This window comes from Conger conger, chromosome 2 (assembly GCF_963514075.1).
Source record: "Conger conger chromosome 2, fConCon1.1, whole genome shotgun sequence".
NCBI classification, from domain to species: domain Eukaryota; kingdom Metazoa; phylum Chordata; class Actinopteri; order Anguilliformes; family Congridae; genus Conger; species Conger conger.
In genome coordinates, this window is record NC_083761.1 from 15,407,838 (window position 1) to 15,422,257 (window position 14,420).

A 14,420-nucleotide genomic window follows, 5' to 3' on the forward strand; every position below is an offset into this window, starting at 1 on the left:
TTTCTCATGCTGACCCACAGTAGTTCATATATATGTGCCTCTGGGTGCTATTTCCAATGCACATAAATGAAACACCTTTGAGATTTGAGCCAACCGCCTTGTTAGTCTTTCTCTTTTTCCTTTCTTGTCCAACCCTAATCATATTGGATCTCCTTTGACATCGGTGATAAGAGTATAGTTGGTCATGCTGGCATTTTGCCCCCTCTTCAAAATGTAGAGCGGGTAGAGTGTAGATGCTGACTGTCTCCATTTAAACAAGAAATTGATGTGGATTCACAGATCAAAGTAACAGTCATTTTAAGGGCCTTAAGAATCAGAGTAGCCTCACACTGATGTTCTATTGACACACATTGCTGTCAATTAATTCATGGATGTTACCAACAGTGGTACAATGGCTTGTCGCTGGGGGTGTACCCAGTACAGTTATTTATCTGATGCTTTTATCCAAAATTACTTGCAGTTGATTAGGCTAAGCAGGGGGCAATCGTCCCTGGAGCAATGTGGGGTTCAGGGCCCGACAGCTGCATGGATCTTATTGTGGCTACACCTCCTGAGTCCTTTGCCACTAGGCTACAGGCTACCCTCAAAGGTATACCCATTGTACCCTTTACCTTAGTGTGGTTTGACATTCCACTACTGATATTGCAGCAAATGACATTACCATGGCATACCAAGTGACACACAGCATATGCCTATTTGGGGTTGATGTCATAAGAATTCTGGAATGCCTATAATGTGCTAATAAATTAGTTATAAAGCTCTTATGAAGGATCACCGAAAGAAAATGTTGCTCTCTGTCTTAATGAAAAACTTGACTTGACTCACAGCAAATATGGAGGACAGCTGGCCCAGCTAAGAAGATTGGGAAGAAGTCAACTCTTGACCGAGGAGCCTCCTGCCCCTGTTGTGAGGGTTTATTACCTTCATCTGGTTTGCCTCAAGCTAACTGAAGTCTGTCACGTTAAAAAGACTCAGTTAGAATATAAGACATTTTGAGATTATGTTAGTGTAATAGACTCAGAATACACAAAATGACCCGCTATCCAGCATCAGATTTCAGATCCCAGTTGCTGTAGTGAGCAGTGGCATTCAGGTGCCTTACAGACACGCAAGACTTCTAGAAAATGATTTTATTTAACAATCTGCTGTTCTCGTCTGCTTGCTTTTCTATGAACGCACTGTGCTCTTACAGGTGAACAACTGGAGAATACACTCTCAGGAATGAAGTGACAGTGGAAGTACATTTTTGTTCTTCAAGGACCACATTTCCCAAATGTACCATGAATGTTCAGTAATGTTCTCTTCGGGTACAATTGAGTATGTTTTCCAAGTAAAAAAAGGTACAAATTAATTATGGGTGCAATTTTATGTAACCATAGGGTACTGCTACAGCCATTTTTGGCACTTTTCATACCTTTATTTCTGAGTGTGCCTCAGTGTTTTTTTTTGTTTTTTTTGTTTATTAATAATCAGTTAGCCACAAAATGACATTTTCTCCTGCATCACTGTCTTCAAGAAACAAGCCTGACCTGGATATAGATTTACGCTTCAGTTTAACACGTTAATGCATGGTTAAGTGGAAATTGGGTAAGCGAGTTTAAATGTACAGCAGGACACAGATGGGACAGACAGATCCCCAGCAGTGCCTGGGATCCAGCTCCTGCTCCACGTTTCCACGGCATTAAACCCTCAGCGTTCCTCAGAGACGGGACAGAGGGCAGAGACGCTTAGCATTCACGTCGCCTCCCAATAACGTTGTTGACGTCGTTGAGGACGGCTGCTGGCAGCTTCCGTCGTTTGAGCGTGCCCGGTGACGTTCGTCGGTCTTGCGTGTTGTGGGTGAGAATGGGAGGAAGCTCCCCCCTCCCTCCTTCCCAGCGCTTGCCCGGGATTGGTAATGGTCTTTTCCTGTAGCTCGAGTGCCAAACTCTGAGTGGCTGGCGTTTTTACGATGTTGCCATGTTTGTGTCTCTGCCTCTCCTTGGCTCCCAGTGCACTCCAGAACAAAACCCTTTCAGACGTCAAGCGTAATCACCCGGCACAGCTGTCGCTCTTTCCTAGCCACACAAGGGCAAATATGAACGCATGTAATTGTAAAAAAAAAAGAAGGAAAAAAAAGCGATTTAATGGGTGTTTGGTATAATTGCAGAGAGGAAATGGTAAATTTGTGCAAGTCGCTGATTGCGTTTGTATTGTGTCCTCCAGTAAACTGGGAGTTTTTCTGCAATTATTGGAGGACACCCATGCTCTCAAACACAATCATGCTAATCCTTTCACACTCTTATCTCAGACTCCTGATGATAATTTACATCAGAAGGACAAGACGAGTGCCTTCGTCACTTCTGCAGAATCTGTGCACCAGTGCAAAAATGAAAGTGTATTAAGCATCATGTGCCTTCTGCAGTATATTTGCAGGAAAGACATAAATATAAGACCGTATTATACATCTTCACATAGGGCTCTTTAATAAAATCCATTATAAAACTCAGTTTGTGTTTCAGATATGCAGGTAGATATTGAGGTTTCGTTCAGATGTGGATGCATATTCAATTTGGATGACATGGAAAAAACACAATTCATCACAGTCAGTGAAAATATCTCAGGTTGAAATATCTGTTCAAGATCTTGAAAATCGCATCCTCTTACACAGACAGAAAATGACATTGTCACTGCAACCAAAGCTCTTACTGTCAAGTATATGGTTCCAGGCACACACAAATACAAGGAGTTAACTTGGACAATTTATGAAAAATGAATACTTAAATTAATTTGAATACTGTGCCAGTTAGCCAGTGCATAGAATTTCAACTAACTTGATATAACCACCGGGAATAGTCTCAAAAAATCTTAGTCTTAAAAGTTTGAAAAATGTTTATCACCATGAAACATTTCTAAAATATTGACTTGGTAGAACTTAACATCATATTATTATTTTTAATGACAATGTCCTGATAGCAATCTGACATAGGGAGGTAATATATTTCTTCACCTGCTCTTTTGCAGCTCCTTTTTAAACATCGTTTATCTTGCAGCAGAACCAATTATAATTTAGAGGTGAGCCAGAGAAGGATGTGTCCTCTGCCTCTCTCTGAAAGTCACTACACTGAGTGGCTTCTGTTCCACTGGCCTGGCCCAGGCCTACATTCTCTACCCACGGGCTGCGTAAATTATCACTTTATATTCCGTATAATGAGGTGGTAGTTATATCTGTCAATATTCCTTTTAATACACGGACTGCCGTGTCCTTTGCCCCTCTGAGAAATGTCTGGAGGAACAGAGATGGAAATGTATTTATTCATGCATTTGTTTGCTTGCTTGCTTGTTTGTTCTTAGTGTTTGTCTGTTTGTTCTTAGTGTTTCTGTCACTGGATGATTTGCGGATGACATGGTAAATTAATGCTGTCAAACCAGTTACAGCTGTTTGGGGGATTGGGCTTAATCACTGCTTTGTGCCTGCCTGATCTGTGTGTTATTCAAACAGTTTGCCCCAGTCTCCTTCACAATCAAAGCTATGGACGTGCATATGTACAGACTGCACTGGTCTAACATTTGTCTCCTAACAATGGCTGTCGCTCAGAGCATTTATACTGTTCCCTGAAAAAGGCCATCCCTTTGTTCAACTGCTTGGCTGAGGTGCAACATGGTTGCAAATGCTAAAGGTGGTTTGTTCAGTTCCTAGCCTTATGAAGTGGGTGGTTGCTAATTAGGATTAAAAAAAAAATATATATATATATATATACATATATATACACTCAGTGAGCAATTTATTAGGTAGACCTGTACACCAGCTTGTTTATGCAAATATTTCATCAGCCAATCATGTGGAGGCAACTAAATGCACAAAAGCATGCAGAAGTGGTCAAGAGGTTAAGCTATTGTTCAGACCATTACATTACATTTTTCCCATTTGGCAGACACTCTTATCCATCCAGAGCGACTGACAGTTGATTAGACTAAGCAGGAGACAATCCTCCCCTGGACCAATGCAGGGTTAAGGGCCTTGCTCAAGGGCCCAACGTCTGTGCGGATCTTATTCTGGCTACACCGGGGATCAAACCACCAACCTCGCGGGGTCCCAGTCATGTTCCTTAACCACTACACTACAGGCCGACCTAAATGACTAAAATGATCTAAATGACTAAGTTTCCAAACTATTGTTTACCAGACACCTTTAACCACAGACATTTAACAAATTAATTCAGCGAATAACATCCCAGCATGTATAGCGTCATGTATAAAAATGCTAGACAGGCTGCCTTTAATTATGACTAGCATGGTCAAGCGGACCATGATGTCCATACATTATTTCAAAGTGAAAGGCAGAACAGGCGACCCACCAGAGGTCAATTGACCATAAATACCCATTTCCATAAGTTGCCACAAGAGTAGCCTATTTAATCGAAAACAGTGGTGCCCCAGTATTCTGATAAGTGACACACATTGGTGTCTCCATTCCTTTAATGAACTACTTGAGACGGGTGCGTGGGGGTTGGACCCAAAATGCACGACTCAGAAACAATAGTTAAATAAAGTCCCGTTAGGGCTTTATTCGGGACGAGTCCCAGGAGCGTAGTAAACACAAGCAAAGTCCATACACGAAGATCCAGCCAAACAAATATAAAACAAACAAAAAGCACGGTGCCGAGGGAAGAGGCAATCTCGTAGTCGGTAGACGTGCTGGGAGGTCCGGTAGCAGGAGAGCTGTCAGCGGGGCAGATGAACAGGCGGACGGCAGGCAGAGGCGTAGTCGTGGGCGAAGCGGGAGTCGAAACCATGAAACAATCAGCGGGGCAAAAGTACAAAAACGGTAGGCGAGGACGTAGTCAAAAAACAAACGATGGTCACAAAACAGAAATCAATAAACTATGGTCGGTAAACAGGCTTGGATCGTAACGTGTAATCAAAACAGTAAATGCTCAAGAGTTGCGTGGAAAACAGAGGCAGACAATTTCGCAAAGAACAGTTGCGCGACTGGGCTATAAATGCGGGTGTAGACAGGTGTAGACAATTAGTTAGAGCGTAGCAAGGAAATGGAAAACAGGTGCGAAGGATGACAAGTTTAACAAGGAGATTAGTAATCGTTAGTAATAAACCTATCCTGCCCTAGCATTAGTAAATTAGTAAATGACATGCACGAGAAACGTAACATGAACCCATGATTAGTCTTGTTAGTTTCTACCCAATCCTGATCTAGCGTTAGTCGTTTTAGTAAATAGACAAATGGAAATAATTAGGGAGTGAATGACAGAAGGAGCGAGAGAGAAAAGGCGGAACGCAAGGTTTGCGGAAAAACATGTAAAAGTGTATGCATAACAACGACCAGTTAACGTAACAATAAACCTGCATCAAAACATAACACAAAGCGAAACTAAGACGATAATCACTCAACATAACCAGGTAATATAATCGTACGAAAACATAACTGGACATGACAAGAAAATAAATCGTAACGAGACATAACTAAACATGACAAGAAAATAAATCGTAACGAAACATAACTAAACAACATGACGAACCTAGACAACATAATACATGATAAGACACTACGTGACTAAGACAACATAAATAAACATAAATAAACATAAAACATGGCGAGACCTGAAACGTGACACTACTGTATGTATGATAATCAGGTACCGCTTTTCTGCCAGTGCTGACTTAATATGTGTCTCTCCGAGAGGGAGGGTATTGGTAGATAGAGTATTCTACACCTCGTCACGCAAGAGTGAACTGCCTGGTTGGTCAGGTGGGTACAGTCTAACTGCAGCAGGAGTGTCTGGGGCCTGGCCATCATTGGCTACACAGCTCTGCTGATGCTTTATGAGGGACAGGTTGGGGACAGGACCTTGTAGGAAAGGGAAGGTAGTTCAAAGAGATGAATATTTAAACAACACTTTGGATAATAAAGATCTGTCCTATGGCAATGAATGCACTGGATTTAAGATACAGACCTAAGCCCATCCTTATGTTCACATTCCTTATAACAGAGACGGTGTGTCACAGACCTGTGATAGTGTCGATAAGAAAGCGTTTTATGGGCTTTAACCCATAAACCCGTAACCCATTAGCAAGGCCAGGGTGACGGTGAGCTCAAGGTTAAACATCGGTCATCCATGGAGACATCAGAGGTGTCATCCCTCTGCTGAATTATAGATGTTTTTCCAGAGCCGCATTAACAATTCAGTGACACCACCGGCGGTTAAGGGACTCCACTGAATACTGTGGGGGTCCAGGCGTGGGAAGAGAACCATGAGGACCTATCGCCAAGCCAGTCAGCAAAGCACCTCGTCTCAAAGCTGATATGTTTGAGACAAGGTCCTCTAGTGCTACCCAGTTGTGCATAAAAACCTTTTGACATTAAAGGGTAAATTTTTTTGCATCACAGGCTGATACTGTGCAAATGCCACCTAGGTTCTCATAGCTGGATAGTTCTTGCTTTTCCTGTTGTCTTTACCTTTCAAACAGTAATCTCCAACTCTGTTTTCATTGTTATTTTGGTGTTTTTCAAATTCAGTCTGGATTCAGTTCTTTTTTATATCTTTAATTTTGACTGACAATTACATCAACATTTAATTGGTGAGTTTGGCCATAACCAAAATGAAAGGCATTTGTGTTCGCACTGCTTGGATTTATTTGTAAGTCAATGTTAAGTACCGGTTTTGATGGAATACATGAAATTGCTAGTTTTTACCAACTGTCTGAATGTTCTTGCCGCCTAGTCTACGAAGCACATTTTGATAATTAATTGATAGTAATTCATTCTCTCCTCATGCCCGTTATTGTAATTAAAGAGTTGACAATGCAGATAAAATATTTATTCATACTGAACGTTGATGATTAAAAATGGAAGAGGCTTCTTATGGATGACGCTGTTATGGGTTTAATCCTGTAAATCTGCTCTGTGAAAAGAGGCCTAAATGACTGGGTGGAAAATAGGTGGTAAATACTGTAAGAGAGGAGCTGTAGGTACAGTACGTGAGCACTGCTCTGGCATTTTATTACCATTATTTATGTTTCAATCTGAATTAATCATTGACGCAAACGATACATGTGTCCCATATTATGGAGTGCTGGGTTGTAGAGCAAATTAAAAAGGTGCTTTGCTGAGTGCAAAATACCTTTTGTAAACGGCATATTGAGATAAGTAGGCGTACAAGGGCGCATACGTGTAGGTGGAAATTAAAGGCAAATAAAGGCAAATATGTCTCCGATATCATGAAGGATATGTATACAGAGGGAATTGTCCCTCCATGGAAGAGCAAAGATCCATCGGGTTTTCAATACACAGCGCTAGTTTCTCACTAGATGGTAGGCCATAGGCTGAATGGCCTACTCTCTCCAACAAACATTCTAATGTTCTTATATAAGTACAATGGAATTTCTTGTGGTTCTGTAAAATGTTTCTATTAAAAGGAAATGGTACACAAAAAGATACAAATAAAATGTTTCGATAACAATAAGTTATACAGTAAACAACCTTAAATTACTATAGTATATGGGACACAAAATTGCTGTGGTGTCAGATTTTTTGTGTCATTGCATTTTGTACCATGACTGCAATGACAAAGCAGTGCTTGATGGTCTTGACCATAGGAGATCTACTTATCTGGAGTTATGGGTGTTAAACATTTTTTGGGGGGAACTACATATAAAAAATAAGAATAAATGTATTTGTTCAGTGGCAATAACTGCACACTCAACTAAAACTGGATACATACTGTGAGACAATGCAGCTTTTCAGATCATAGTTCTGTGAGTGTGGCCATATTATTGGGGATAATATGTTTTTATGGATCACTGTATTTAACCATGTGTATTATACAATAATACAGAATCATGTGTCTCTTTTACATTAAGATCATTGTTAGCTCTGTGTGAGCGTGATTAATGCTGAAGTAAAGACATACAAATTACATTTATGTGCTTATATTTGAGCTGTTTTTCAGATTGACATTTGTTCATGTATCCACTTTTCTGTATCTATATTCTTATTCTTATTATTCTATTCAGGTACCATTGTTATTGTGAGGCTTGGTGTTGCTCTTTGCCACAAGCTAATGCAAAACAAACCTTCACAGTACACATTCCAGAACTTACACAAAGAATTGGTGGAATCAAGTGGTAATTCTAATAATCTTTATGCATATAAAACTGCCAAGACTTTTTCAAACTGGAGTGTGATTGGGGTTGTATTATAACTTACACTTTGTTACCTTAGAGCTGTATTAACTGAATGATTGAAACTACTACTTACTGTCTACACTCATTCCAGAATGTTCCATGACAATAATAGGATGGTTTGGCTCTAAGTGAACAGTTATTGAACCGATTTTATGAGGCCATTTTGTATTTTTAGCAAAAATACAATTTCCTGATGGGAAATAGAGCGTAGAGTTGGTTATGCTTGTGAACACATCTCTCCTCTCTTTGGTTTCCGGTGAAAACGTCCCTGTCATGAGAACAGTTAAGGCTGCTGAGAGACCTCGGGGAGTGACGCACCAGATGCTGCAGTTTAAAATTATTCCGAAGGTCAAAAAATAAGTCAGAAACCAGAGATTTGGGATCTGCTGTTTTTCTCCAAAGAAGAATCACCATATGGACACAGATACGTGCTCACTAATTGCCTAATTTCCTCTTTTTACACGCAGAATGTGTTTAAAAAAATCACACAGTTTCTTCTCTGCTGTCAGCAGCAGTATCGGTGTGAAAATAGTGCGTGTGATACGTTCTGGAAGGGAGAGCGTTCTGTCAGCTCAGATGGGTTTTGGCCCTCTCCTCTGACCTTGACTTATCAAGCATGACAGGAAAAGAGAAATATCTTCCATCACATAGCTTCCTAGGTGCAGCCGTGTATTTTGCTGTTAGCCACGTGTCAGATGATTAATTCGGAAACATGTTGTCTTATTTTGCATATAATTTGAACAGCAACTTAAATAAATAAATTGGTATTTTTTGGTGAAAGTTAAGCATGCACATTTCATATTAATGCATGCAAAGCTGAACTCCCACTTGGAATTATTACTGTAGGATGTCAGAAAACCTGTTCTTTTTATAGTAAAACATTTCTTCTGAACTGGCAAGTTCAGCAATCTCCAAACTTAACTTTTTGAACTTTATTTACATGTCAAGTTCAATGAATCCATGCTGTGGTCTCAACGAACAGCTAGAAATTTCAGGGAATAGCTTCAGTAGGGCTTTATTTACCTTCAGTCTTGATTCTCTGTTGGTTGTCTGATTGGGGCTCTTGACAGAGTTGTATGGCCTGTTTAGTTTCTCTGCCAAAGAGAGGGGTATAGCGCTCAGCCATGTTGCGGGGGACAGCGTTACAGTGAGATTGGGGTCCCAGGGGACTGCTTAAACGGCTGTGATGGACACGGCCGTCCTGTATTTTCTTCCTTCTAATTAAAGAGAGGCCCGGAAGGCACGTTTACATGCACTTTATCGCCTCCTCGCTTGATGAAAATGAATTAGACACTGTCATCCCAGTGGAAAACAATAGCTACGACTAACACCAAAGAAGGCAGGAGTTTGCTCATATCCTCATGGATGTCATTGTTGCGAGAAAGATTTCTCGTGTCACAAAAGGATTTATTAATATCTTAAACCTTCCGGAAATTACCTGGATGCCGTGTCTTCATCCACAAACACAGCTGGCAGCAATGCAGTAGTGTAAACAGAAAGAGATGTATTTAGAAACAATAATGAGCTAGCCCAATGGACATTATGAAATGTAACTGGGTTATGTGTGATGGCCTGAGAAGGTATTTGACAACATTAGACCTTGTCTTCACTGACTCATTAAGTAGCTATGAAGAGACTTTCTGTCACAGGGGTGACTGCGTTTTCCTTCTGTGCAAATTAAAATGTTTATTTGTGGCTAATTGAATTTGTGTGTAATAACATGATTTATTTATTTTCCAACTGATTGCATGATTGATTTTGACTCGTGCAGGGGCTGCTTCTGCGAAAGAGAGAGAGAGGGAGAGAGAGAGAGCGAAAGAGGGAGAAGAGAGCGAGTGAGAGACAGAGAGAGAGACAGAGAGAGAGATTTTCAGATGGATATGGCAGATTGCCTCAGACAAGACAGATGTGTACTAAACTTTGCACAGGATGGCCAACAAATAGTATTGTAATTTCTCTGGGTGGTGTGTTCAGAATTTGATATCTGAAAAAGACTCCTGAGAGAAAAGCGGCTTGCGCGTGACCAGCATCGAAATTCTTAACATGGCGTCAAACCAAAAATTTCCTATGGAGCGAGCATTGGCACCTGACTTTGCAGCAGCGAAACGCCTGGCATAGTGCACAGCTCAAAATGAATGCCGCGATGCTCAAAGTTCAGAGCATTTCAACTTTGACCTAGTCTGACGCTGACCTTTTGTGGTGCATCCAAATAACATTACAGCTTTGTATGATCTACAGTAACAGAACAGCTCAAATGTGAGGGTTCACCCCTTGTTTACAGTTTAGCAAAACCCTGTCATCCTGGATAGATGAAGTAAAGTTTAAACATCTGGTGGTACTTGATTCTTCTCATGTGCAGTCACCGCCTTGCTCGGGGTTGAACACAATATCCAATTATTATTGTCATCTGAAAGAGGCTCAATGCTGATGTTCTTCACATCTGCTTGTAGCTCTGGATAAGAGTGTTTGCTGAATGATCGTAATGTAATGTAATGCGTAAGTAGCTTGAATGTGCTACAAATAGCTTGTAGCACGTCTGAATTAGCTTCCTTAGCCCGGTGAGGCTGAAATAAAAACATAGTCCCTGGAGCTGTCGAGGTGTCTCAGCTTCACGAGGGGCAGATGCTCTGACACAGGTGAGGTGTTACTTGAATGATGAAACTGTCTGCAACTGCTGCACTTTTACGGATCACGATTGTTTCTCTACTCAGGCATTTTAAAAGTTGGAACTGTACCAGCTCTGCTATTTTTCATTGTCCTGTAATGCTAATGTACCCAAGCTGGTATTGATCTACAATTCCCTGAGCTACTGTAGGCACCTGTGGTTTTACGTTATTATTACTTTTAATGGAGTACTGTGTCATATGAACTTACTGTTGTACAGTGTGATGGACTAAAGAGGACTTTACAAAAGATACATTTGGTGTTACAGAAGAAGCACTTTTTTAAGGTTCAGTATCAATGTAAATTTCTCAGTGTTTGACAATACTGTCTTCTGTTTTTTCCACATTTATTTTTATTTTTACTTTATATTCATGGCTCATCTGTATGCACCTAGTTGCTCCAGAGTGTGTAGTCTGGATGAGCAAGTCACAAGAGGGAACATAAAACATGTGTAATGATCGCAATCACTCAGATACTCCCCAAAGGTGAAATGAGTGTGCTTTCTGAGAGTTAATCACAACATGTATTACCATGTTTACTCCCCAAGGCAAGTTATTTGCAGCAACCCTTTTGAGTTTAATGCCAGTGTGCTTGATGATGACTCACTGGGAAAATGCTAATTCTACTTTATACTGTGAAAATCTATCCTTGAGGGAGAGCTCACCCCTATTGTGTGTACCAGCGAATGCATTAGGAGTACCTTCAGGTTAAGAAGTTTCTGTTAGTACAGTTGTCGGCTTTTTTTTTGTGAGAAAGGGTGCTGTAGAGTATTGACACTGTTGCCATTGTTCAGCATGTACATAAAAACCACACTGCTAACTTCTCCTGGAGTACTCTGTCGTGTTCGGAAAGCCTGAATGCGTCAGTGCTCCTGTTGAATATTTGATGCATGACTTGTAACTGCGGCGTTCTGAGTGGTTACGTTGGAGAAGTGTTTATTTATTTTTTTGCATGTCTGTAGAAGAACATGTCAGGAAATGCGTTTTTTTTTTCATTAAAGAGTTAAGCTATGTACCCACAGTCCATATTAAATTGAGCATTCTTTTTGAAGTCATGTTGAAGGCGCTCGTGTGGGCGTTGCGGAGAGACCTTTGCGAGAAATGGCAGTAAACTAACGTTTTTTCCTGTAGGCAACCAAATGGCCAAAAGCCTTAGATCACCAAATATCGTTTTGAGGACTTTTTTCAACATTCCAGCAATATCTACCCGAAAAATGGCCGAATCAATTTTACGCCCTTTTAGGACCAAGCGCCCATGTTCCGTCATTGTTCTTAAGGTCTTTAAATAATAGGTTTAGCTGCTTTAATTGCAATTGTCTGTGGGATTAACTGCACTGTATGTACAATGGAAATTAATTACCCACATTGCACCATACTCATTTGCTGGAGGCAGAGATCAGGCAGAAATTGGCCCTCTGCAGCTGGTAGGAGTTCTTCTCACAACATGGGCTCATTAGAGTAATAACACAATACAAAACTACATTCTATTCAACGTGGAAGAAAATCAGTATGAAGCACTCGTGGGTCTCTGAGTACCACAAGTTCCTTTTTTCCTTGCCTAGTGACTAAGTGTTTTGTCAGACACTTGTCTTCTTCAATGTATGCCTTGACAACAGAGGGGCTGCAGTGAGTGGTAGCAATCACTTGTCAGGGTAAGGAGGGGATGGAATAGTTTGCACTACGTTGAAAGTAGATTATGATTTTTTTGAAAACATAATGTTTATTCACATCTGTCTTCCATTAACTGTAAACCTCTACCAAGCCTCTACCCCTCCCCACCCCGAATGAAAGTGTTGCTATAGTAACACTAAGTTGGCATCTCTGCAGGATTGATTGTCTGTGACCTCTATTTTTTGTAGAGGCACATTGGGTGTGCTAAGGGAAAGGGTTTCGGTCAGTAATGACAATGCTTCTCCGAGGACGGGTCTGCTTTAAGTAGATAAGCAGATAATGGAGGAATCAGACACTGTTGATCGGGCTGGGAGGGAAAGCTGCTTAGTCTTGGAGGGAATGAGCGTCGGGTCAGCTGACTGAATCAGATGTTCAGCCCGCAGGCAGCCGGGCTATCGATGCCTCACACCTGCACTTTTTGGATTACCGCTGTCTTCCAGGAGAAAGGAAAACCTCATTTTTTTTGGTTTATTTTATTATTATTCGGTAATACTTTACAATAAGGTTCCATGAATTGGCATGGACGAATATACTTGATAACAAACTACTACTGAGAAGTTAATCTGTACAGCTATGCTAATGTATTTGTACATTAATTCATGTTAACAACTACATTAGTAATTGTCAATTAATATTGGAATGAGAAAGTCAGTTCATGTATTTGTTAATGATGAACTAATTATAAGTTCATACTATGGTTTGTTAATATATATGATATAAATGTCATGCATCAAATATGTTAGTTAGTTGTTAATACATGCATAAATGAATGAAAAGTTAATTTCATGCTTAATTAATGTGTTTGTCCATCATTAATTACAACTACATTAGCAATTCATGGCAATTCATGAACCTTATTGTAAAGTGTGACCTATTATTCGAATGACATTTGTTTTCTGAGGTCAGCAAGGATTTGTGGTTATTTGCTATCCTGCTCTGAGGCTGGTGTCGTAGACGTCTGCTGGCTAGAGGGTACGAGCATGTACAAAACAAAACAGAATCTCATATGACCTCCTAAGACCTGGCAATTCATTTCTATCCCCTGCAGGGGACATGAGTCGCTGGTCTTAATGTCAAGAAGCATATTCTTCTGTGCTTAAATCAGCACTGCAAGGGACATTAAAACAAAATAACATTTTCACTAGAACACTAGAATTTTTATTATGTGAAAAACTTCTTAATTTCTGCTGGGTCTCTGGGGAATGCTTGTGGGTACCCACTCCTTGGCAGTCTGAGTTTAGGATTTCTCATGAGAATTTTACATGTGATTAAATGCAAAAAGAAATTGGACTCTCGCTCACTGTATCTTGCAAAACAACCTTTAATTGTGAAGCCGACATATGTTTCGGGTACAATCCTGTCTTGTCTTGGGTTGTTTTGCAAGATATAGTATACGGGAGTCCAATTTCTTTTTGCATTTATTTTTCTCCCAGCACCTGTTATCTAAGCCAGGTATGCAAAAATGTCCCATTTGCATGTGATTAAATGAAAAGCATTTGAAAAATAAAATAAAATAAGACTTGAGGATGGATTTATTTTGGATGTTTCTCATCCCATGTGGGAAGGATAATCAAAAGTATATCTTGGTGTAGTAGGTGTGGTAGTAGTCTTGTATTCTGTATTTCTATATTTCTCAAGCTTCATATTTGGCTGTTTGTTACGGCCAGCTTTTTTAGTCATAATTTATAGGAATTCCTCTGTAACTTTAATTAGTCCACATCCTCTCTAATGGAATTCATTCACAAAGTTTATGCTTATTTTTGTGTTTTTACTGTCTGTTTATGTGTGTTCATCTGTCTGTATGACTGTGCATCTGTGCATATGTGTGATAAGATGTTGGGTACGTGCGTGTTTACATGTGCATTCATGTGGTTTCCTATGTTTGTGTGTCTGTGTCTGTGTGTG

The 14,420-nt window shown here is 40.2% G+C and overlaps 1 protein-coding gene across 1 annotated transcript in view; it reads left to right on the forward strand.

Moving 5' to 3' along the window:
- LOC133117744 (regulator of G-protein signaling 7) overlaps positions 1 to 14,420 on the forward strand; it is a 78,272-nt gene that overhangs the window by 22,303 nt on the left and 41,549 nt on the right. The window lies entirely within an intron of this gene.